Source organism: Globicephala melas, chromosome 17 (genome assembly GCF_963455315.2).
Source record: "Globicephala melas chromosome 17, mGloMel1.2, whole genome shotgun sequence".
Classification (NCBI taxonomy): Eukaryota; Metazoa; Chordata; class Mammalia; order Artiodactyla; family Delphinidae; genus Globicephala; species Globicephala melas.
The window spans coordinates 9,927,248-9,953,591 of NC_083330.1; the positions used below are offsets into that span (position 1 = coordinate 9,927,248).

Consider the following 26,344-nt stretch of genomic DNA (forward strand, 5'->3'; position numbering starts at 1 on the left):
TATTTTTGTACCTGTCTCTCAGTAAACATTTGCAGACATTGCTGTTACATATTTAACAAGGGTTGGATTTGCTGAGTTCTAAGGTATGCACACATTAAACTTGAATGGATAGATTCAAAAGGTTTTCCAAAGTTATTGTATCAGTTCATATTTCCACTACCAGTGTATAAGAGCAACAATTGCTCCACATCTTCAACTAACGTTTTCTAGTATTACCTTTTTAATTTTAACTATTTTGGTAGATGTATAGTAGTATCTCATTTTAGTCTTAATTTATATTTCCCTGATGGCAAGTGTGGTTGAAAGCTTCTCATATATCAATTAATTGGTCATTTGGATAGCCTCTTTTGTGAAGTACCAGTTTAAGTCTTTTGCATATTATTTTCTTGTGTGATCTTTTTTATTAATAACTTGAAGAGATCCTTTATCTTAGATATCCTTTATCTTAGATATATAACTATCTTATTAGTTATATGTGTGAAAATGTCTTCTACTTTGTGATTTACCTTTTCACTCTCTTTTGAAGAACAGACATTCTTAATTTTAATTTAATTGCATTTATATAGTTTTTCTTTTATGAATAATGTTCTATTTAGGAATTTGTTTCTACTTCAGATTATGATGATATAGGTCATGTTCAAGACACTTCATTGTTTTGACTTTCATGTATAGATGTACAGTCCAACTGCAATTAATTTTTACATATAGTGTGAGGCAGGGATCAGAATTAATGCTTATTCCATATGGAAATTTAATTGGTCCTGTATCATTGAAAAGATCACCACACTACATCACAGTACTGTCTTAGTGCTACATCAGATAGATATTTACCCCTATGTATTTAAAATATTGATAATATTTTAAGTGTTATTGTTCCTTAAATTTTGTTTCTTAGTTTTGTCTTGTATTTAAAAATGCAATTTATTTTTTAACCTAAATGATATCCAGAATCTTGCTAATTATAACAAATGTTAGTTCTGGAGAAGTTTCAATTGATTGATTATTTTCCTTATTATAGGCTGTGTTTTTGTGTTTATTTGTATGCCTGGTAATCTTCAATTGAATGACAAACATTGTGAATTTTACATTGTTGTTTATTTTGTATCTTAATTTTCTTTGTACATATATCTAAATTGCTATAAGTTTCTCTCATTCTTTCTTTATATTGTCTACTAAATCCTGCTTTTCATTTCTGTTTCCAAAATGGCCTGTTTTCAATTCTGTGAATTTTCATTCATTCCTTTATCACCACTTGTTTAGGTTTCTTCAGTTTCTGTGTGTTTCCTGCCTCAGTCTCTTGTCTTCCTAACCACCTTATGTATAGCTGCTAGAACACATGCATATGTATTATATATAATGTGCTTATACACAGGATTACTAGGAGTAATCATCATAGTCAAAATTAGCAACTATGCACTTAGCACATATTATATGCCAGGTGCTAAAAATGTAGTGTTTCTAGTATTCAAAAAATCTCTTTGAATTGGATAATTGGATAATTCTATTCTCATTTTATAGGTGAGAAGGCTGAGTGTCAAAACCTTTCATCTATAGAAGGTCTCAGGCCTCAATAAGGAAAGAATGAATCTGACTTACACCTGCTTAGCCCCAAAGATTATAGTCTCTTAAGGTGCCACAGCTCGCTTCTACAGGATGTGGTTTATATTATGAACGCTGTTATTTTTAACGTCTTTTCAAATGGACTGTGAGGCTTTGTGAGGTCTTAGAGTTCTTTTGTATCATCCAAGCACACATTGCCTCAGCAGACAATAAATATTGATCAACTGGTTGAAGTTTTGTGACAGAATTCCTCAAAATAAATAGGCAGGTAGCAGAAGTGTGTTCAACCTGGAGAGGCTGTAAGGCTCTTTGGCTCCAAAATTATACTCACTGGACAATGGTCCCTTGATGAGAGAAAATAGCTCTAGAAAAATGAGTTAGTAAAAATGAGCTCATTTTCTCCTTGAAAAAATGGCTTCAGTTCAATAATACCTGGACATTATATTTTACTAATATCCTCTGAAAAGTCAGGAAATAGGAGGCCATCTCTAAGGTTGTTTCAAAACTCATTCAGTGAGCTTTCAGTCTTCACTTTAGTCAAGGCTGCAGTCACGAAATGGAAGCATCCGTCAAATTATTGGACAATACAGACTGGAAGGACTTTTCCAACCCTATACACATCCCCTCAGAAGAAGAAAAAAATGAAAACTCTGATTAAAGTAAAAGATCTGTGACCTAGTTCATTCTCTCTATTCAGTATAGTTCCCATATATTCACTGCATAATTTTTCAAATCTTTCCTTTACTTTGGTTAAGGTAATGTGATAGCTTCATTATGAAGTGTAAGCTTTTTCATCTCTGGTTATTACTGGATTAAAGAAATTAGATAAAAATACAAGTAAAATGGACATAAATCCAGAAAAGGAATCGCTAACCTGAGGAAACCTATGTATTTTCCTGAATCTGGCAATGGACGTGGGGATTTATAAATAACTATTATTAAGCTATAAGTGGTCGTGAAGACAGTTGTTTGTAGGTTACGGGCATGTAACCACCTGAAATATAAAAGCAATGACTTTTGACTACAGTCAGATTATTTAGTCAAGACTTTACTAATGAGTAAAACTTGTCAAACTATGGCTTTCTGAACACTCATCCTATGAATAAAATAGGATTAGATTGGATATTTTAAGCTTTAGCTACTGTGACTATTTAATTGTATGCAATATATTCAAGTAAGCCAATTCCAAGTGGAACTGAATGATCTCTTAATGTTAACTGTGGTTTTTATTGACTCATTTCCCTCTATGTTCCTTAAATATTTTATCATTCTGTTTCCCTGTTGCTTTCTATGCATATTTTCAAATAGTTCAATAGTTGTCTTGCCCTATAATCTTTTAAATTAGACCATCATGTTACTGTACCTATCAATATTGGAAGTAAACACTATTATCCCTGTTAATATAAATCGATCATTTCATTTATGGTATAAAATTCTATTAACTGTCCATTAAACTCCCTAAACAAGAAGACCTTAATCTGAGACATCTTTCTTTTATATGTAGCTAGAAAATACTGCCAAATTCTCTTAGCACTTTAGCGCTGTGTTTAGAACCTGGATGTGATGAAAGAAAAACACTAAATGGATAGGATTTGTCATATCAATTGACAGAGCTTTAGAAAACACTCATAAAATGGTATATAATGAAATTCTCAAATAAAAGAAAGATATATTTTTTAAAAAGACTAATGCTAATTATTTTTAACTATTATAGAATAGTTTATAATCAAGAAATTTCCTATTTTATGATATTTTTAAGCTGAAATCTGAGGATAGTTTTTAAAAACTATGTGGGCATTTTTCTGGCATTTATATAACCTATAACTCAAATTATTTGAAAGTTCCTGTTACCTAGATTGATTCTGATCTGCATAATACTGATCCCTTGTTTTTTATTAAGTTCATTTTATTTTTTCAGATATAGAAGTCACTGTACAGCTCTTCTTACATGGCTTTGCTCTTGTAAGGAACATGAAATTAAGAGACTCTCTGGATAAACTCAGGTGTGATAGGAAACTGATTTCTGTATCAGAGTGGCTTATTGGATCTGTTTCCATGTTTGGTTTTCGGATTCAGTGGCTAATTTGGTTTCTAATCATGCTTTTGACCCCATTTCCAGACTGTTTGTGGTATGGGTAAAAGAAAGGCCCTGCAGTAGGTAATTAAGTCAGCAGCAAAGGCAGGGCTGCTTACTTTTCATTGCAGTAGATAATCAGAGTGCTGTTACTCAAGTGTAAAATGCAGAAATTAATGATCCTATATAATACAGATTAGGGCTTTCATTTTAAAAACTATCAGTGCAGAAGAACAAAGGTAGGAAGAACAGCATTATAGTTAGAATTCCAATATATACTAAAGCTTGCAAATTTTGAAAGAGGTTTCTAAGCATGGGACTAATCAAAATTCGCCTTGTGTCCTAAGGTGATTGATTAGTTCAGAACTCACATATATGACTGACCCATTGCATCTTTGAAAAGGCACAGTTAGACATATTTGTCCATGTCTTTTCACTTGTAAACATGCCCTATTGTTCACTCAGATCAAAGGGCATATGTGAAAGCATTTAGCATGCTGAGTGCCACATAGTAGGTACTCAACAAATACGGCAGTGTTTGAATAAAAAAAATTCCATAAAGCGGTAACAAAGCGATATCCAAGAGCCATGAAAATAACATGTACACTTGTAAAGAACACATACTCTCAGAAAACCGTTTATGTACTATTATTTACCCAGATATTTCCACCGTTAGGGCTCAATAGATTGCAAAATTACTCCTGCTGTAGAAGGGTATCAGTTTACAGTGTACCCTTCATAGAAGGAAAACTGACTCTGCCAACGAAACCCCAACTGCTCCCCCCAAAAATGCATACATGGTACCACATGATCCAAAGATTCCATCCTCAGGGAGTATAAACATACTGACGTATTTCAGCAACATGATCAATTTAGTCAATGATTAAATCAATAGATTTTCCATGTTCTTTTCCTAAATCGTTAGATCATTTGGATAATACATTTCCCCACGTTTTTCACTATTAGTCATTTTCTCAATGATTTTTTCCTACGAAGTTATTTCTCATTTGTCATTGGTAATAATCTGGTTAATCTGGTAAATACTTCATTAAGGTAATGAGAATGATGCTATATTCTTCGTATTACATACGGAGACACTTAGACACAGAGTGAAGATAATAATACAATTGTCATTTATAGGAACGGTCCACATCAATTAAGAATGTATCATTTTGTTCTCTAATTTATACAAGTTCTCTTCAGGTCACGCTCAGTGACTCTTGGATCAGAGAATACAGTCACAGTGCCTCTGAAATATTACTTTAAAAGGTAAAGTTAAGATGAGACTTCCAAACTAAGTGATTCAGAATGAGACAGCATCGCTCGCTCCCTCTCAGCAGTTGGGAAAACAGTTGGTGTGTTGATCTGGCACAGTTCTAAGCTTGTATTAGAAAAATCATGAACACATGAAGAGCAGCATTTGTTGCATATTGGTAGCCATTCTAATCTATTTATAAAATATGCTAGGAAGCATTGTTTTCTAAACAGAGAAAAGTGGATCTTTGGCATGCCTTCTGCATCTGATTTTAAGTGACAAGAACATGGTTTGAAGCAACCCCAGAAGTTACAATAATGAACTCTCCGGTCAAGCACTTGTGCTTTGCAGTTCAATTTTCACATTGGCCAGGACCCACTCAAGGGTTTAGTGTTTATTCATCGTGACCAATAAATACAGTACATTTCAATACAATCTTGCCTTCCAAGTTATGTTCAGTAACTGCAATGCTGTCACCACTGACAACAGGAGGAACCAGAATCTCATCACACCGACACTGCAAGATCACGCAGATGTTTACAGCCAGCTGATCTATTCCTCCCCAGATAAATTACGCCAGTAGGTGTTTTGCCTTAGAGTTTTGCCAAAAGCAAAATTAAAATTACTGTTCAGTTATTTTGAACCAGAATGATGTTGTTAAAAGTGGGATACTACCGTATGCTAACACATATATATGGAATCTAAAAAAAAAAAAAGAAAATGGTCAGAAGAACCTAGGGGCAAGATGGGAATACAGATGCAGACCTACTAGATAATGGACTTGAGGATACGGGGAGCGGGGAAGGGTAAGCTGGGACAAAGTGAGAGAGTGGCGTGGACATATATACACTACCAAACGTAAAATAGATGGCTAGTGGGAAGCAGCTGCATAGCACAAGGAGATCAGCTCGGTGCTTTGTGACCACCTAGAGGGGTGGGATAGGGAGGGTGGGAGGGAGACGCGAGAGGGATGAGATATGGGGATGTATGTATATGTGTAGCTGATTCACTTTGTTATAAAGCAGAAACTAACACACCATTGTAAAGCAATTATGCTCCAATAAAGACGTTAAAAAAAAAATGTGGGATACTAACAACTATTGAACAAGCTGGGTTCTCAGCGAGTGTCTCTTCTTGCTCTGCTGCCTGGAAGTGGGTGGTCTGGCCTCTGACCTACGGAAAAAAGCCAAAAGAGGGAGCTGAGAGGTTGATGCTCTGATGATGAAAGACAAGGACCTGGGGTCCTGACTGACTACTCCAACAGCTTCTCAGGCTCCGTTTTATACTTTTGATATTCCCGAAAGATATTTTTAGTCAAAAAAAGCCCCCAGCCAATTATTCATTGACAAGTCCAAGCATGTGAAACAATTGCTCTTCCAGGGTCCAGCAAACAATTAGGAACAGTCAACACCTGGCAGCAGAGTGGGTCTGGATTCAGCCACTTTCATATGCAATATGAACTGGCAATCAGAGTGGACATAGGAGAGAACAGAGGATTGCAAGCCAAAGATAAAGGATTGAGGAAGAAAAATCATTCCTATTTCCCTCTCTTTAAGGCATCAGTTTATTCACATCATTTGGGTTGAGATTCAGGCCTATTTTTCTACTTACCAGAAAATAAATACAAGCAAAAAAAAAAAAGAACTACGATGTTGGAGTTGCTGTTTTGTTTTTAACGTCCACTGTCAAGGTTTTTTTCTTAGATCTAAGCATCCCTACAGGTGGACTTTAGTATCTCTACCTTGTAGATGAGGATAAAAAGAGTTAGGTTAAGGGACTGGGGAATGTTATTTGGCCAGTAAGTGGAAAAGCTGAGGTTGGAATGCTCGATTGGAAAACTGAACAAGTCCAAATAAAACTGAACTTCTTAAAAAGAAGCAGCATGGTAGAAAGGTAATGTCCAGTTTTGTTGGCACTTATAGCCACTCTCTACTCTCCCATAGTAAAGGCTACAAAAACTGTGTGAAGCTACTCTTTTTCACGCTTGCAATTTATCCTGGATGTTCCTCTGATTCTTAGCCTTGAACTTCTCTTTCTTTCTTATTGATTTGACTGTGTTCCCCAGCTAACCCTATGAGTGTATGACAAACTTGTATAGCCTGTCTTGTCTTTGTTTTCTCTTTTCTCTTTTCTTTTCCTTTCCTTTTCTTGTCTTTTCCTTTTCTTTTCTTTTCTGCCTCTATCAAGAAGAAGCTTCTCAGATCAACTGCTCTATATTCCATGCAATTCAAATGAAAGTAAGAGATATCCTAGATTGGACCCAGAATCCAGGCCTTCATATCTGTCAGTGAGATTGAATAGAATTTATCTTATTAAGTAATCAAACATATTTTAAAACTACTATAATTGAAAGATTTTGACCCTGAGGTAAGAATAGTCATTTCAACATCTCAGAATAATTAGACCACACAGATGTTACTATTTTTATAAGAATTTAATATTTAATGAAATTAACATGATACATCAGTATGGAAGAATAATATTCAATAAATTATCTAAAAATGACTTTGAAGATTGGGGAAGGATGATATTTAAGATTCTAACTTCATCCTATATATTAAATAAACTCCGTATCTATTAAATAATTAAATAAGAAAAATAAATCATATCCTATCACAGAAAAGACTAAAAGAAGCAATGGGATATTTAGAAACTGCTGAAAAGTTGATTCTGAATTAAAAATATACTGAAGAAATTAGAAATAAAATAATAATCATACCAAAGATTGGTGTGTATTGGTGCTTGTTTTGTGTCAGGCTTGGTCCTAAGAACTTCCCTGTGCTACCTTATTTAATATCCACATCTCCTATGACAAAAATAATATTACTATTCCCATTTTATGAATGAGATAACAAATGCTAAGAAAGGTTAAGTAATTGATCCAAGATTACCGAGTTAATTTCAGAGCTCATATTCACTGCTGCTGGCTCCAACCCCTTGGCACTTAACCACTACATTGTACAGAAATATTTTGAATATTAATGACTTCTGATATATATATATCTTTACCTTTGTTCCATTACATATGGTATGTCAGAAAAGATGGGGAAAATATCTTTATTTTGTAGAAACTTATTTTAATAGATTTTTAAAAGAGAAAAATACTTTTAATCTATCCAATTAGTGGAAGTAAATATGATCATTATTTCTTTGTGGGCATTGTGATAATGACATTTCATACATTAGGAAAGCTTCTCAGTTATATACAAAATTCTTTAACAGTGTTCACAGTAGATTTCAGCAGATATGTGTTTAAGAAATGGCACTTTGCTCAGTCTATCCCATCGTATAAAGATAACTTACATGGGGAAGAAACAAAATAAAAAACAAAAACAGAAAAAGAGACCAAAAGCTACTGACAGCCAACTGCTGGACAAAATCAAAGAGATTTTCATTAACCATGAAGTATATATCCACATAATTTTAGAATGAAACCTGAGGACTCATTTAAAGTATTCCATCTCAAAAGAAATAAACTTACCAGTTTAAAGGAAGATGATGAAATCTAGTGTCTTTTCTGAGATGCCCAAGCCCACCTCACCCTAGACACCCATGTTTTTCTACTAATAAAGCCCAGCCAACCATCTCTCTCCTACTTTTTGTTCCCTTTCTCTCTTGGAAATTTTCTTTCCACGTCTATCTGGAGACTATAGTTTCCACAAAACGATGGGGCAGAGAGCACAGTCACAGCAGGGTTGTGTGCTGAGAGGCCTCATCCCCAATGAGTAGGTTGCTAGAAGGTGAATAGCAATGGAAGCAGCCCAGGTTTGAGCGCATCCCTGGGACTGTAGTTTCCCAGCAACTCCATTGCATCAGAGTAAGATACCCAGGCGATGGGAATAAGAGACAATTATACCGCGGTGCTATAGAAGCCACAGGATAAATGCTTGCCGATGCTGGAAATTCGTCTAGGAGGGAATGTATCAAACTGCCCTCCAGCCGCATTATGACAAGGAGACCTGCTGAGCACCCAAATGAACAGAGGGAGACTAGGATAAGCATGACATTGGGATGACCTTCTCACTTAAGAAAGAATAAGCCTCAAATAATGAACAAACAAAAAACAGCAGCTCTTTGAAAAAGAAAAGTAAAAAAATTCAGAACAAAGGAAAAGGCATATCATCTTAAAAGCCCCTGTGGACTACCAGGACTTGGGTAGGGGACAGCGATCCAGGTGACAGGAGGGACCAATGTCAACCAGCTGGGCACATCTCTTCCTTCCTCTGAAGTTCAGACTGGCTGCAGCAAGGTTTGCTCTTGAGCTCCGCGATGTGAAACATATGGAAAAACGTGCTTAGGAGAATGTAAGCTGGCTATGGGTTTTGATATCCTGAAATAAACACCTGCTTTTGACAAGGTCAAGACACAGTCCACTCCTGCCTGCACCAAAACACAGAACTCACAGGTGGACACACCCCAGGCAACTACATAGACCTCAAACTCAGCTCTGCTGTTCCGAGAAAAGCCTAATTTACCTACACAGCTTGCAAAGGAAACCCATGACAGCTACTATAGCATCACTCTAGAATGCCAATATGTAACAAATAAGAGGAGTTCCAGAAAGAAATTGTAGCTTCCAGTTATGTAGATTGCTTCATAGTTACGACATAGCCACTAGGCATGAGTTACAAGGGAAAAAAATGGAACTACTCTAGTAAGAAAACTATCCCCAGAGGATATCAAAGGCTTCCAAAGACTTTCTTTCAAGAAGAAAACAGATTTTATTCAAAATGTTATATGAAGAATAAGCTGGAAGAGCTCCATGAGATGGTGAAGACGACACATACCTTCCCCATCCATTAAAAAGCAAGGAAATTGGAAATGCCAGGGAAAAAACTTGTTCAATAAAGTCATGGTCCAAACATGAAGTGAACGAACTTGTGCCAGAATAAGGGTAGTCAATAATAAATAATTGATTGTGAATAATAAAGTGATTTCATTTGAATTTGATGCTTGGAACATGTTCTTTTTCAAGCAACAAAAATGGAAAGATGTGGAATTACATTCCCTCTGTACAGACCCAGCAGGTACTTTATTCTATGAAGAATATTGTTTACATAACAACTTTGGTTTATGAAATAAGATGGAAATTTTAAAATATTATTTAAAACCATGAATGAAATAATTTAGAAACAGAACATTATGTAACTAACAATTGTGAGGATGGTTTCAATGAGTTGAAAGAGTAGATATGTCTTAAGTTGAAAAAGTAAGACATCGAATAAGAACAATATTATTTAGAATTATGGTGGGGGCCAGCAGAGCAGCTAAAATCATGAAAATGATGGAGAGCGATGGCTTCTGAAGTGCACATTGGAGGGACAGGAATTAAAGCTTTTCTTTCCGTTTATATCTTGGGGATTTTAATTGTTTTCATGGTATACATGTTTTACTTTCATGATAAGAATAATTTTTATTAAAAGATCTTAACCATTCAGAATTTTAAATGGAATACATTGCTTACAAATCTCACAAAGACAAAAGGAAACAAGATATTTTGAGGAGTGACTTCCCTACCATTAATTACTACCCTCCAAAATATGAAATGATATCCAAAAATACAAAAGAAATCATTAACTCAACAGAATTAAAGATCAGTTTAGACTAGAAACCAAATTTTGTAGAAAATATGTAGAAAACATGTACAATTTAATATTACAAAAATAATATTCATTTTATTTATTTATTTTGTTTATTTTTTTGGCTTTTTTTTTTTGTTGGAGTATAGTTGCTTTGCACTATTATGTTAGTCTATACTGTACAGCAAAGTGAATCAGCTATACGTATACATATATCCCCTCTTTTCTTTTTAAAACATCTATCATCTCTAATTTAATTCGTAAGAATTTTCCTTAAAAAAATCCAAGTATAGAAAAAGCTATATTCATGAAAATATGTATTGCATCCTTATTTAAAATAGCTAATCATTGAAAGCAACCTAAATTTAGAGTACAGGGAAATAGGTAACTTGTGTTAAAATGTTCTCCACGGCTGAGGAGAATCAGAACTGGGGATGAGCAAAGAGGTAAAGGGTACAACAAGATTCACCTGGAAAGAGTAGATTCAATGGTACCCTCTGGATGGGGCTAATGCTCAAATACTTTCTCTCTTAGAACATCTCCGGAAGTTTGTAAGTTCTTTGAAGACATCACCTCTAATTGCTGGAAATCTCTACGGTTTTCTGATATGCACTGTGCCCAGTGGGATGTTGGTGAAAAGTTTAATAATTGGATCTCTGGGGAAAAAAATTCTGATTTCCAGGATATATATACTCCTGTCATGGTGGATTTTAACCCATCAACCAGATGTCACTAAGTGGGGAATAGCACAAAATTTTATAGTATTTCCATCTTAAACACAAGAATGTAGGTAATAGTAAAAATGTAATGAAATAAAAAGAAGTAATGAATTTTGAATATGTATTACCTTTTAAAATAGATTTTATTTAATTGAAACCAATAATGTAATTGATTTGAGTATATAATTAGTTTAAATAATGGCCCTGTTTAACAATTAGCTCACAAAACTCCTAAAAAATTAACAATTGGCTATTATGAGGCCATGGGAGCTGGCTCGCAGGACCACGTTACTTCTTATTCTTCAGCTTCTAGCTCCAGAAATTTCAAACCTATATTGTGCCTTTATCTGTTTGGGGGAGGGGTTCCTTTTTTAAAGTAATTAATTAATTGTTTTAATTGTGGTGAAATACAGATAACATAAATTTTACCATGTTAACCATTTAGAAGTGTACAGTTCACTACATTTATATTCACGCTGTTGTGCTGCGATCACCACCATCCATCTACATAACTCTTTTCATCTTGCAAAACTGAAACTCCGCGCCCATTAAAGAATAATTCTCCATCCCCTTTCCCTACAGTCCCTGGCAACCGCCATTCTATTTTCTGTCTGTATGAATTTGAGTACTTAAGGTACCTCATGTAAGCGAAAGCATATTGTATTTGTCCTCTTGTGATTGGCTTACTTCACTTAGTGTAATGTCCTCAGAGTTCATCCACGTTGTAGCATGAAGAGAGGTTCCTTTTAGGATGACCAATGATCCTTGGCAAACTTCAGAAACACCAGGTATTCCCTGTGCAGCCCCCCTGTCCTGCTGGCCCTGCCGGCCAGAGGATCCCTGTCAGACGATTTTCTGGTGAGAGTCAGGTAGCAGCCGTTATTGGAAATACACATGCCAAGCTGTCGAGGTTCCCCTTGCTTGGGTTTGGGTTTCCCTCAAAGAAATCCTATGTTGTCCACTCTTTCTATAATAAATACTCATCTTCTCTGATATAGTCTGGAAGGGGTTAATGAATGAACTTGGACAAACCGTTTTGGGGTTGTTTGCTACAGAAATCTGGGAGCCCTGAAGGACCTACTCTTCTCACCTCTGAACCTCAATCTAAATTCTAACGAAAAAGAGTCCAATTTTAACACTTTTCATCTATTCTGATAGTCTTACATCTCTATCTCTAGCCCATGTTTCTCCTGAGTTCCAATCCAATATCCAATAGCTATCGCAAACAGTAATACCAGAGCAAATACCTGTACCCTCATAGAGTTCTCTACCTTATTTCCATGTCAATACATCCAGCCACACGCAACATCTGTAGACCAATCTAACCAGAGTTCACTAAGCAGTTTCCCTCTAGTTGTGCCTCCCTTTGACCATCTGCTGCTTTCTTACCAGGGTGACGTTACTCAAATACAAAGGCGACTGTGCCAGCTTTGACGCTCCTGGTGGTTTTATAAAACCTCCTCATCATGCCCCTACTTACATTAGACCTCACCTCTTTTCTGCAAGCTCTCTCACACCAGAAGCTTCTCTGAGAATGACTGTCTGCAGCCCTTGCCACATTATGTATTCAGTCTCCTCACTCATTCGCTCCTTCTGTCTGGAAGTTCAACTTCTCTCGCTTTTCCCCAGCATTGCAACCTCACAAACTTGTAATCGGCCTTCAAAATCAACTTTTCTTCTTCCCGTTTTATTGAGATATAACTGACATACTGCACTGTGTAAGTTTAAGGTGTACGGCATAATGATTTGATCTACATACATCATGAAGTATCACGGTAAGTTTAGGGAACACCCATCATCTCATACAGATACAAAAATAAAGAAATAGAAAAAGACTTTTTTTTCTTGTGATGAGAACTCAGATTTACTCTTCACTTTCATGTATAACATAACAGCAGTTAATTATGTTTATAAAGTTGTACATCATTGGTCCATATTTATCAACTGGAACTCTGTACATTCTGACTGCCTCCCCCCAGAAAATCAACTTTTTTAGAAAAGAAGCATGTTACCACCCTTTCTCCAAAAAAGGATGGACCATTTCTCTTTTTTTTCCAAACAACTTTCTCCATAAATCTACTATTGTACCTATACAATCCTATTGTACTTCCTTGATTATATGACTATTTTCCTCCCCCCAAAGCTATAAAATATTGGAGACCAAGAACAAGTTTTATTGTATTTTCATTCTTAGAGTGTAACATAGCACCTGACAAGCATTTGTTATTCAATTTTTTAAAGGAATAAATGAATAAAACAAGCTGTAGATAAAGTACTGTACAGCTATCAAAATAGATTTTTAAGGTATGAAATTATATTACAATGTATAAAAACTATTAATAGAGCAGGAAACGAAATTGTATTTACACCATGCATATAACTTGGAAAAACACATGTACTTAGAATAAAACCTGAAAGAAAATATACACAAATTGCTAAAGTTTGTTCATTAGGATATTAAAATTTAAAGTGATCCTCATTCCCTGTCTCTCTCTCTCTCTCTTTCTTTCTCTCTCTCTCTCCACCTCACCTCCTCTCCTTTCTTTTTGTCAAAAGTTCACATTTCTTTTATAACTATATATATTTATACATAACTTTTTTTTTATTTTAGGAGACAAATGGTTACATATGATTCTCAATGGTATACCTGTTTTTATATGTATCATTTCTTTCACAATCACATGTATATATAATCCTAAGAAATGCTTTCTCATAAAGACAAATTGAAAAATGGTCAAGTTCTAGTAAAACCACACTAACTCAATTATACTGGTTGCCAAAATCAGGTTATTGGTATCCCATCTCTGTTCCCTATGCTGTCCCCAGACATTCCAAGGCATCACCCACAACTAATCAGGTGTTTTTAAACTTTCCTTCCCAATACTTCTCATTCATTTTTTCCTAAACTTTTTTTCAAAGCAGTTCTTCATTTTACAATAATGCATTCTCACAGCTGCTATGTAGTTCAACTAGTAGGCAATAAAGCAAGAACACACTTGAATACATGGTCAAAATGAGATCTGGAACTTCATGCTCTTGTTGACTGAATAGCCTCTGTATCAGATAAAACCACATGGACAGGATTCCTTTCCTATCTGTAAAGGTAGAGCATTGACTAGGAAGCTCAGTAGTTCTAAACAGTGCCCTTCTACCCCAGGCTATAAGCAACTAAAAGACCAGAACGTAGATGAGGCATCCCTACATCTTTGGTGCCTAGTACATAGAAGTTGTGTAATTAACATGTGTTGAGTGATATAAGTGATAAATGCAGAGCCATATCACAGCTTTGTGAGATACAACAGGGGAAACAGCCACCAGCATCAATAAGAAAAATGGTGATTAGAAAAATAAAATTATTATTCACTGTTTTGGTATTTACTTTTTGCAGAAAGGGAACAGAAAGTTAGAAGAAGCTAGTTGGAACCCAATTTATGCTACGCACTATGATTTTTATACATATTCCTTATATATGTGTTAGATTAGTGATTCAAAGAGCAAACACTGTTGCCAAAATACTTGAATTTGAATCCTGGCTCTGCCACTGTATAACTGTGAGACTTTGGACAAGACACATGGTAACTCTACTCTTCAGTTTCATCACCTGTAATCTGGGGGTGATACTAACAGACCTACCTGATAAAGTGGTTGTGAGAATTGAATTAATACATATAAAGCTTTTGCACAGAGACTGGAACATAAATGTGATTTTTCTAAGTGTGATTTTTTAAAAAAATTTTATCATCAGTTAACCATTATATAATCACTTTGAGGTGGATATTACTACCACCATTTTGCATCTAAGGAAACTAAATACATAAACTTGTCATGCATTACAGTAAAACAAACTTGAACTCAAGACAGAGAGATTTTTGTCCATGTATCACAAAAGATGCTTTTATAAAGCACTCTTTCAGTAAATATAGGGGAAAAAAGTATATTGTATTTAAACGCTGGCTGAATTCCCAATGGACTAAGCTTTTTCAAATAGCATAATTTTTTGGATAATCAAAGTTTAATCTCTATAAACACAACGTTCTTTTGGTTTCAACTATTTATGTTGGTCAACATAATATAATTTGTTTTATTCTTTGTGATTCAGGTTCATCGCTATTTTTATCAGTTATTGTACAGAGCTCTAATAGCCCATGTTTCATGCCCCGGAGAGCTCGTGAGTTCTGTTGAGCCATTTGCTCCTTCACTTAATGGCCCTGCCCTGCCTACCTGTTCCAGTTCCTATATCTGTGGTTCTGTAGTTTTATTCTCTCCTCCTCCAGCCCGTGTGACAGCCTTCAACAGGTCTGGGCTGGCAGTGTGCCTGCCAATAACAGTCCCCTTCTCCTGACGATTTTTCCTCTGATCATTCTATGGAGTTGAGAGAAATAAGTATATACAACCAGACTGAGAATAATCATGTATGAAATCAGATTAAGCAGAATCTGAGTGAAGACCTGACGGGCATAATATGAGTAACATCCAGATGCTATATGCGTGAGCATTGTAGCATCTATATTGGCTCCCCAGAGACTGCTCGCTAGCTTGTGTTTCTCTGTACGTTAGTCAGGGTATTTGTTCACGTACTTAGTTAATTCATTTAACTATACCACAATGTTATTGGAATATTTACATCCCCAAATGGAGATTTATATAGAAAACTGTTTGAAGCAAGAGGACTGTTACTTGAGTCTGAGCTGCCTGTGCTGCGGTGCTCTGCAAAGTTGGGTGCTAACAAGATATTGAATAGGTTCGTTATTAGATATATTTTCAGGAGTTTTACTTGTGTGTTTTTCATCTGCAATGTCTCCCTAGGAAGATGAAATAAATATTTCAGACAATCACTTATCTGAGAGGAATCTGTTGAAGGATGCTCCATGTAATGCACAAAGCATAATACGTACAATGAAATGTTACAACTTTTTCTTGCAATCCAATCTAATTCTTAATTAGAAGAGAAATGGTGACCTACTTTCTCTAAACGCTATCCCTAAATATTTTCTTTCTAATTTCTTTCTTTTCCCTTCCGGTTTTATTCAGCTATAATTGACATTCAGCACTGTGTGAGTTTAAGGTGTACGGCATAATGATTCACATACATCATGAAATGATTACCACATTAAGTTTAGTGAATATCCACTACCTCCTATGAATACAAAATGAAATGAAAGGGAAAAAGAAGTTCCTCATGATGAGGACTCCGGGTTTACTCTCTTGTTAACTTGCACTATAACATACACACTGGTTTGACAGCTTCACAATACTGAATCTTCTAATTAATTAACATGGTGTGATAGGCATAATTCTGAGATGACTCCAGGATTTCCGTTCCTGGTATATGCATCCTGAAAAATCTCCCCTTGAGTGTGAATTGATGGATTTATTTATTTATTTTTTAACATCTTTATTGGAGTATAATTGCTTCACAATGGTGTATTAATTTCTGCTGTATAACAAAGTGAATCAGCTATACATATACATCCATCCCCATATCTCATCCCTCTTGCGTCTCCCTCCCACCCTGCCTATCCCACCCCTCTAGGTGGTCACAAAGCACTGAGCTGATCTCCCTGTGCTATGCGGCTGCTTCCCACTAGCTATCTATTTTACATTTGGTAGTGTATATATGTCCATGTTGCTCTCTCACTTCATCCTAGCTTACCCTTCCCCCTACCCATGTCCTCAGGTCCATTCTCCACGTCTACGTCTTTATTCCTGTCCTGCCCCTAGGTTCTTCAGAACAATTTTTTCTTTTTTTTTTTAGATTCCATATATATGTGTTAGCATACGGTATTTGTTTTTCTCTTTCTGGCTTACTTCACTCTGTATGACAGACACTAGGTCCATCTACTTCACTACAATAACTCAATTTCGTTTCTTTTTATGGTTGAGTAATATTCCATTGTATATATGTGCCACATCTTCTTTATCCATTCATCTGTTGATGGACACTTAGCTTGCTTCCATGTCCTGGCTATTGTAAATAGTGCTGCAATGAACATTGTGGTACATGATTCTTTTTGAATTATGGTTTTCTCAGGGTATATGCCCAGCAGTGGGATTGCTGGGTCATATGGTAGTTCTATTTTTAGTTTTTTAAGGAACCTCCATACTATTCTCTATAGTGGCTGTATCAATTTACATTCCCACCAACAGTGCAAGAGGGTTCCCTTTTCTCCACACCCTCTCCAGCATTTACTGTTTGTAGATTTTTTGATGACGGCCATTCTGACTGGTGTGAGGTGATACCTCATTGTAGTTTTGATTTGCATTTCTCTAATGATTAATGATGTTGAGCATTCTTTCACGTGTTTGTTGGCAATCTGTATATCTTCTTTGAAGAAATGTCTATTCAGGTCTTCTGCTCATTTTTGGATTGGGTTGTTTGTTCTTTTGATATTGAGCTGCATGAGCTGCTTGTATATTTTGGAGATTAATCCTTTGCAAATATTTTCTCCCATTGTGAGGGTTGTCTTTTCATCTTGTTTATGGTTTCCTTTGCTGTGCAAAAGCTTTTAAGTTTCATTAGGTCCCATTGGTTTATTTTTGTTTTTATTTCCATTTCCCTAGGAGGTGGGTCAAAAAGGATACTGCTGTGATGTATGTCATAGAGTGTTCTGTCTATGTTTTCCTCTAAGAGTTTTATAGTGTCCAGTCTTACATTTACGTCTTCAATCCATTTGGAGTTTATTTTTGTGTATGGTGTTAGGGCGTGTTCTAATCTCATTCTTTTACATGTAGCTGTCCAGTTTTCCCAGCACCACTTATTGAAGAGGCTGTCTTTTCTCCATTGTATATTCTTGCCTCCTTTGTTAAAGATACCAAATATCCTATTTTCCTTGCATCTTCCAGTAAGCCTTCTTGGTTTAACCACACCTAATTTTTGCATATTTTTTAATGTGGCTCTGGATTATTTATATTATTTGTGCTGCTGAATATGTTTTAAGTTTTCTTTTGCCTTTCACATGAGTACATGCCCCCTTTTCAAAACAGAGAGATAAATCTATTGCCAATAAGCACTACATTTTATCAATTCATATTTATCTCTTTAGGCCAAGATGTATTTTCTAAATTTTACATTCTTAGTAGTGTTATTGCTTGGCTAACGATAGAGGAGCTTGGGAGAAAGTAAAAATGGTAACATTCTATTGTACATTTTACAAACTTCTATTTCACTGTTTCTTAGGTATTTGGCTAAAATTCATCAAAGTGAAAGTTGGAACAAGTGTCAGAGGTCATCAAGTCTGATCTTATACTTTACAATTAAGGACTCTGAGGCCGAGAGATGTTAAGAAATATATCTAAGGTCAGCTAGCTAGTGAGTAGCACGAAAATCTAGGCATTTGATTTTTAGCACATGGCTTTGGGCTCTGTAACAGTTTGCCACCCCATATTAAAAGAGTACTTGCTGTCCAAGTGCTATTTTAGCCATCCATATACCATGCCTGAACTCTGGGTGGCTCAGGGACCATGGCTCTGTTTCACAGATGTGCTGGAACAAAGAAATGTTAGGTGCTGACCAAGGTAGCAGAACAAATCTACAAAGGAGTCATAATAGAACATGCTTCTCTGTTCTACTGATATTTCTCAGTGTTATTGACAAAACTACTCTGCCTTTGTGAGAGCAAATTCTGTCTTCCCCAGAGGCTACGTAACTCCCCAATGGTAAAGCAGTCACTGAGGAAGTACGTTAACTCTTCCCAGCCACTGGGGTATCATTACTTGGAAATCCTCTGTTTCTAGGCCATTGGCTGTGGTGATAGTAGTAGTCGGCGCTAAATGGGACCCCAGTGGCCCGAAAGAACTAATGCACCTTCCTTAGTGCTAAACTTGCTGCAAAGCTTAGGGATGTTCCCCAAAACCCTTCACCTCCCAGACACGTAAACATTTGTTAAGGTTTCTGGCCAAGGCTGGCACCATATCAAATCGTCTTTGAGTTTATTTTAACTTCAGAGGTCTCACATCTGCTCTCCCGTCCACCTAGTATCTAATTCATCCAGGGACCCAGAGTCCTCACACTGCCTCCCGGTGTTTATTCTTCCATGATGAAATATATCAAAATTCAGTCCCATTTCCATTGGAGTCAACAGAGCCAGCTTTTCTTTTTTAATTGAAGTATAGTTGACATATAACATTATATTAGTTTCAGATATACAACATAACGTTTCAGTATTTGTATATGGCGTAAAACATAGAGCCAGTTTTTATTAAAAGACAAAATAACTCATATTATGGTTTTAATAGTGTGAGTTGCTTAATAATGGTTTAATAATTAATCATGAAACCATTCAATACAGTTAAACTATTTAATAATGGTTTTAATAGATAGTAGTGAATTTATGTATTCCTCTCTAAGATATGCTTTAAAATATGTAATTTATTTCACTAGACCAAGAAATGCATTGATATTATAAGAAATTCAAAAGGTACAAAAAGTTATATAGTAAAACGTAAGTCTCCTTTCCTGGCCCTTAGAGTCCAATTCCCCCTTCTCTAAGGCCACTTATCTTACCAATTAACTGTGCCTTTTCCCATGGGTAATCTATAATATAGATATGTTCACATATATGCAAATATATTTATATAATTCTTTTATACGAATGTTAGCTTTTTAGACATATTCTTATACACCTTGCTTTTTTCACTAAAACATATAAAGTGGGATGATTCTATTTTAATACATACTGAGTAGCAGCGTTATTTTGAACAGATACATAGTTTTCCTTAGGATGGAAATCTCATGATTTATTTAATCAGTCCCTAGTGATGGACATTTAGGGTTTTCTCCCCCAACCTTTTGTGATTACAAACAATGCTACACATGGTACTTAATTAATTTTTATATGTATGTATTTATTTTGCTGCACCGTGCCAGTTGCATGATTTTAGTTCCCCAACCAGGGATTGAACCTGGGTCCTAGGAAGTGAAAACATGGGGTCCTAACCATTGGACCACCAGGGAATTCCCTATATACGGTATGTTTAAAATCAGCCTTTAAACATAAGTGTGAGTATATGTGTATAATAAATTCCTAGAAATGGAATTATTGAAATAAAAGATATATGCATTTTTAATATTGATAGATACTATTAAAGGGCCATCCACAGAATCTGGAACAATTTACATACCTTGACACTATATTGTGATATCACGCTTTAATGTTGGTCAATTTAATAGGCAACAAAATGATTTCGCATCGAAGAAGTTAACACAGCCGACTCATGGAGTCAAGACTCACAATGATGACAATCAGATGCCTAAGCCATCTTAACCTAGTTACGTCTTAACCTAGTTACATCGTCTTAACCTAGTTACGGAGACATAGTCAAGAAAAGGGTTTTCTGTATAACCACACGAATGACAACACGTTTGTAGACACCTGTTTCCTCCGGCCTGAGAAGTCAGGAGTGAAAGGAAGCGGGGTCTGAAGTATGGGTAAGCACAGGTGTAAGAGAACAGCCAGAAGAGAACAGGAAGAGAGGAGAAGCAAGCGTCACCGCTGAAATAGCACAACGAAACTTCCGAGACACCATTAGGACACTCACCGAAAGAGGGTGTGGCGAGGCGGTGAGTGTCAGTTAACACAAGACGGAGCTTTGACGTGACTTGACAACCATAGTTACCTCTCCTTGGTCCGTCCTCTAGATTATTTATTCTTATTCTCACAATGATATATTTACAGGGTTTGCCTTTGAAACATTCATAACAGACTTTTCACTGTACACATTCAGCAGGATTTAGTAAGAATCATGTCTCTCTGGGGTTTGCCTTTCTTTCTTTTCATTCTTCCTTCCTCCCTCCCTCCCTCCCTTCCTTCCTCCCTTCCTCCCTCCCTCCCTCCCTCCCTTCCTCCCTTCCTTCCTTCCTCCCTCCCTCCCTCCCTCCCTTCCTTCCTTCCTTCCTTCCTTCCTCCCTCCCTTCCTTCCTCCCTCCCTCCCTTCCTTCCTCCCTCCCTCCCTCCCTCCCTCCCCCCTCCCTCCCTTCCTTCCTCCCTCCCTCCCTCCCCCCCTCCCTCCCTCCCTTCCTCCCTTCCTTCCTTCCTCCCTCCCTCCCTCCCTCCCTCCCCCCTCCCTCCCTCCCTCCCTCCCTCCCTCCCTTCCTTCCTCCCTCCCTCCCTCCCTCCCTTCCTTCCTCCCTTCCTCCCTTCCTCCCTCCCTCCCTCCCTCCCTTCCTCCCTCCCTCCCTCCCTCCCTCCCTCCCTTCCTCCCTCTCTCTCTCCCTCCCCCCCTCCCTCCCTCCCTCCCTCCCTTCCTTCCTCCCTTCCTTCCTCCCTTCCTCCCTTCCTTCCTTCCTCCCTCCCTTCCTTCCTTCCTTCCTTCCTCCCTCCTTCCTTCCTTCCTTCCTTCCTCCCTTCCTTCCTCCCTCCCTCCCTCCCTCCCTCCCTCCCTCCCTCCCTTCCTTCCTCCCTCCCTCCCTCCCTTCCTCCCTTCCTCCCTCCCTCCCTCCCTTCCTCCCTTCCTCCCTTCCTCCCTCCCTCCCTCCCTCCCTCCCTCCCTCCCTTCCTCCCTCCCTCCCTCCCTCCCTTCCTCCCTCCCTCCCTCCCTTCCTCCCTCCCTCCCTCCCTTCCTCCCTCCCTCCCTCCCTCCCTTCCTCCCTTCCTTCCTTCTTTCTACATTTCTGAATTATTGTATTTGAAGCGAAGTAAAGAGCCCCTTATTGCCCACCCAACGTTGTTTTCCTTTGACAATATTTAAAAGGAAGTGGATTTTGCTCGATCTGACCCAGGTGGGTGAATTATTGTATTTGAATCAATGGAACTAACGGTAAGTAAAAAGTGCCCCAAAGACTCTCCTTTCACTAAAAAAAAAAAAGTTAAATAGGATAAACTGATCTTTTCCAAGAAGAAGAGAAAAAAAATACCCAGCCCAACATAATAGTCTTTATAGCCTCCTAAACCACAGTACCACCCAAGATGTTAACAAGCTGGCATGTTTTGAGCATCAAAGATAGAGAGGAAACTGTGTTTACATGTTTGGCACAAAAACTAATGAGGAAAGTCAATTGGCCCTTTGTCTTGAGGGTCTGAAGCGCTGAGCTCTAATGTTTGGTTTCTTCGTTGGCACTTGTTCAAGTAATCACTCGTGGCCTGACAAAGCCGCACTTGTGTTTTATTAGTGGCCATGCTGAACTCTCCCGCTTGGGCTGTGTTGTCTCTCAATAGAGTGCTGCAGCCCAGGGCACACTTATTTGAAAACACTAAATCAGAGCATGATGATCTTTGCCCAACCAGAGCAACCCAGGGAACAACAAAAATGTGCAGAGTACTGTGCCTTTTGTTTGCAGAGGGAGGGAGGCGAGGACAGGAGGAAGGTAGACCCGGAGCCTGTGACTGAATAATTTGGAAAGGGGAGCTATTAGACCTACTTTGTAAAGGAAATCTGTTCCCCTCCTCATCACAGGGGCTACGTCAACATCAGAACCTGCCTTAATGCACCACGGGGCGTGATCCATGAGATCTCGACTCAAGCCTGCAGTGGCAGGAGATGTCAAGGTGACCCCAGAGGTCTTTTCTTCCTGGAATTCTAAGGTGTCGTGAAAGAGTAATCATGTTACTTGGTGAGGAAGCTGACTTTGTCTTTGAGAATATAGTCTGGTAGAAAGGGAAAGTTCCAAAGTAGGTCAAAGCACAGTGTTTGTAACGTTTCTCATTAGGTTGAATTTCTACCCTCCTTCTTGCCTTTCTCCTTCCTTTAACTATTGCTATTATTTTTTTCCGTTTAGAGATAGGAATGCCTTGGACCATCCCGGAGTTTTTATCTGCATCACTGAACAAGTATCCAAACATTTGGCTGCTATTTTCAAAGTTCTGAACCAGAAACGAGGACTCCAAAATCTGGTTGCAAACAACATTTTTTAAGTGACAGTTTTGGCAGTCTTACCTACAGATCCAGTAAAAATAAAACTTAGAACAGTTTGTTCTTCAACTATTTCTAGTACCAGTACTGTGAAGAAAGTACTGAGCTCCACATAATTAAATTTATTTTTTTAAATGCCTGAAATTTTACATGTTCAAAAATGAGAATTTGGGATAGGTTAAGAGATGTCCTTGCCTTTGCCAAATCCTTGAAGTTCTCTCTGGCTGTCTGCCTCCTATCAGATCTTTTCATGAAGGGTGTAAGTGTACACTCAGCACAGTTTCTGCCACTGAATAAGTCTGAGTGATGCCTGCGCTGAGAAAATGCTAAGTGAGAGTTATTCCTTGGGAAATCACACGATGTAAAGTTAAAAGTTTAGAATATACAGACTTAATGTAACTAAAGTGTCATCTCTCTACCTTTAAATAAGCAGTATTTTCTTTGCTAATTACTTCTTAAATGTTTACTTTGTAAAATGAAGAGGATGCTCATCACAGTAATGTTTCTTCTGACAATTGTGTGGCACTTTTTATATAAGCCTCTCAAGCTTTCACGGTTCCTGCAGAAAGGAAAGCATTAATTTTACATGCAGGTAAGGTAATTCCAAATTCCTATTCCTGTTGTTAACAGTATTTACTCTTATGTAATGACCAGAGTGTGCCAGAAACACAAATGACCTGTTGGTGGTGGTAGAATAAGTAAACATGTGGACGCTTCCTAGAAAAAAGCAATCTGTAAGGGGAAAAAAAAAAGAAAAATGTTGGTGGGCTCCTGGCCTTTGAAATCCACCTAAGGCGATGGTAGTGAAGTCACCGTACCTGAAGCCCACAGCCCTAGCCGGTGGAGGGAAGCAACGTGTTTAAATAGGATGTGCTTGTATTAACAGGAGGTTCTATTCTCGGCCTTGAGATAAAGGGAGATCTCGTGGGAAGAGACGAGACCCCTCTGCACCCCAGGTCCCTGCCTGCCCGAGCTCCCTGCCACCCATCTCTCCCTCGGATCTTCCTGTCCCCTCCCAGCCCGCAGACACCAATATTGTTTCTTCCCGCAGGCTCTGCTGCAAAAATGTCAGACATCACATCGCAGCTCACATGCAGAGCTCAGATTGCTAAACGGAGCCAGGGGATGGAGGGGGTGATGGAAAAGAGGGACCGCGATCCTAAGCTCCTTCTCCGCGGAGGAGCTGTCCACAGCCTGGGCTCAGGATGGATGTGCTGGTGCTGCCGAGATGCAGTTTCTGGGAACCGCCCCACATCCCTACCTAGGGAAGCTGGCTTCTCTGTGCAGAAGGACATGAGGGCGTCCTGACCCGCCTCCTACATCGCCCACTTTCTAGGGGTGATTCACTCAGAATCTATCAACGTGAACGTTAAAAGCTAACCACTATTATGGTCTTTTATGGCAAAATTTTTCCCCCACTGTAACATGTATGCTCTGCCTATAAACCATTTACAGTTTTTAATGCATGCAGGACTTTTTTTTTTGAAATAACACACACTAAATAAACTTATTTGCCACCTAGAGAGGTATATGTGCATATCTATGAATACAGTCTAAACATATCATAATATGTATTGTATCTGCTATATTTTACAACATATATTCATATGTATCATAACGTATACTTACATGTATACTATTATGGTCCATTCTTTATGTAAACACATTAGGCTTCAGAATTAGCTTAGTCACTGAACAAGTGTTCCATCTTCGATACTTTTAAGTCATGGGGTGGGGGCAGCTTCAGTCACCAAATGTGTAAGAAGAATCAAAGCCAGCCACCTATAATAATAACAAAAATATATGAACCAATGTGAATTTCACAGTGGGAACCATACCTCATAGAATAAAGATGATGGCTTGGTACTTCAGAGTCCCTCTGTTGGCATGAGCACCATGCTATCGACCTTAGGATTCCCCAGGGATGTAAAACCTAAGGCTGATGTATTGCACTACTTAGATGAGGGCAAGACATTTAAACTGTGAATCAGGTGACAATGTAGTATTCACCTATTCAGAGAACTGGAGAGCTAAAGCAAACTGTAGGCAGTGGGAAAGAGGAAGAGAGGGAATCTTGGGTAATTTCCCTCTAGAGGTGAAATATTTTCAGACAGTTGTTCAGATTACAAAATGAAAGTTGTTTAGAACCAAGCCCTTAAATTTGAGTAGCACTACGAAAAGTGACCCTGAATGGTAATGAAAAAGAAAACACCTTATCATCTCCTGAATGTATTTTCACAGTGATCAAAAGAATTATCTTGCTTAAATAACTTTTTTTTTAATTGGGCCTTTATCATAGTTATAAGAGAATGAAACCAGAAAGCACTGATGTATGCAATCAACAAACAGTGGATTGCGTACATCACAGAGATCCAGAGACTTAGTAAAACAGTTTCACAGTCAATTTTCTTGGAGGACCATTGCTCTCTTGTCTATCAATTTAAAGACGCCAAGGTAAAGAAATAACCCAAAATCGTACGTGCTATTTAAACACAGATTGAAGATGTTGATAGCATCATTTTTTTGCAAATAAGATTTGTGCATTAATTTGTAAAATATGATTTTATAAGCATTTAATGATAGTTAATGCATTTTATTCAACACTTGTCAAAATATTAACCAATAACATCTATTGTTTAGTTTGCAAATGCTTAATAATAGAATTGTCATTGCTACAATGGACTTGAATATCACAAATAAGTTGGCTACCTGGTGCTGTTGATACTGGCATATTGTGGAAGTCTATAGGCTACTTCATCACTGAAAAACATTCAACTTAAAAAATTTAACAGAGACTGAGTTTCTTCAGTTGTTTTAAAATAGTTGCAAAGATAATAAGTTACCATCTTGTAAAAACTTAGAAAGTTCTGGTAAAAAGTTAGAAATGTTCCTAATAACTTAATTTGACATAATTATGAACTGTCATTAGTCTCAATAGAAATTCAGAAACTATTACCAGAGATTTTCTTATTTAAAGTTTACAAATAACAAATTTATGACATATTTTACTTTTTAAAAAATAAAAAATGATAAAAATGTTTATCATCTTATTTTGCTGAATTCTGCCTAAGGTTATCAATATTATTGTATTATGATATCCAAATAGTAGCAGTGGATTTCTCTCCACTGTCTCTGTGCTATTATATTGCTTCCAACTCTATTCTGAACTACTACATTTCTCAAATTAAAGTTTTTAAAAATGTTAGGATATGAGGCTACTTTATCATTAATTATACTTTTACCATTTACAGAATTCTTTTAATTTAGGGATATACTGTATTGGGTGTCATCACTTATATATGTTATTTTC

General features: G+C 37.3%; 1 long non-coding RNA gene across 3 annotated transcripts in view; it reads right to left on the minus strand.

Moving 5' to 3' along the window:
- Positions 1 to 26,344, minus strand: part of LOC132593708 (uncharacterized) — a 395,759-nt gene that overhangs the window by 75,506 nt on the left and 293,909 nt on the right. For all 3 annotated transcript variants that reach the window (XR_009559490.1, XR_009559491.1, XR_009559492.1), the window contains one exon: positions 24,664 to 24,816. This is a non-coding gene — a long non-coding RNA (uncharacterized lncRNA). The remainder of the gene's footprint in view (positions 1 to 24,663; positions 24,817 to 26,344) is intronic.